General features: G+C 37.0%; 1 pseudogene; it reads right to left on the bottom strand.

The window, feature by feature from the left end:
- Positions 1 to 219: 219 nt before the first annotated feature.
- Positions 220 to 329, bottom strand: LOC129695199 (U2 spliceosomal RNA; annotated as a pseudogene).
- Between the last annotated feature and the right edge of the window lie 472 nt (positions 330 to 801).

Here is an 801-nt window from a genome sequence, read left to right as displayed (position 1 = left end):
TTGTAAATAACCTAGGTGCTAATGTAAACACATTAGGTAGTGCTCTATACTGCTAGAGCTGAGCCATCCAATTAGATAAAAATAACGTCCGTGGTCACCTGTTATGGGTACTGAAAATAGTAAGCATCCTTTGAATCAATGCTTGCCATTTTCGTTCTTAAAACGAATATACTTAACAATAGAAAAGGTTCTTAACGAATATATCGTATTATTTATTTTATTTATTTATTTTTTTTAATATATGGTCCCTAGATAAGGGACATATCAGATATTTAAACTGATAAAACCAGATATTATGCTTGATCTTGGCCAAAAAGCCGAGATCTGATCTATGTTTGATGCGTCAAGCGCCATATCCTATTTTGTTAGGAAGGGAATGCGTAGATAATAATTCTTCCCTTACAATGCAGCTAAAACCCATCTGTTGCTGATGTCCAGTGTCTGTATCCCATATGACATATTTGGTAATTGGTGATTATGTCTGGATACGAGTAGATCGGCATCTGGTGTTCCATATCGTGTAGAAACATCAGCAAATACTATAGCCCAATATCCATTTGGTGTTCTCCTCCAAATTCCTCTCTTGATATATCAGCTGGACTAGAAGATTATGTGTTGTAAAATTCTATTGTGTATCCCCGGATACTGTTTAAGATATGAGTGTCAAAACGTTATTTATTCGATGTCTTCTCGCACCAACCTCCACTCTGGTTTTACTGTTTTCATCTGGATCCCCGAGGCCGTGTGTTGTGGGTGTACACATCTTCAGATATAGGGGCGATACCTTTGAGGATGATGTTT

Source organism: Leucoraja erinacea, unplaced genomic scaffold (genome assembly GCF_028641065.1).
Source record: "Leucoraja erinacea ecotype New England unplaced genomic scaffold, Leri_hhj_1 Leri_986S, whole genome shotgun sequence".
NCBI classification, from domain to species: Eukaryota; Metazoa; Chordata; class Chondrichthyes; order Rajiformes; family Rajidae; genus Leucoraja; species Leucoraja erinaceus.
Note: the sequence above shows the minus strand (reverse complement) of the source record. Positions and strands in the feature narration are given on the sequence as shown.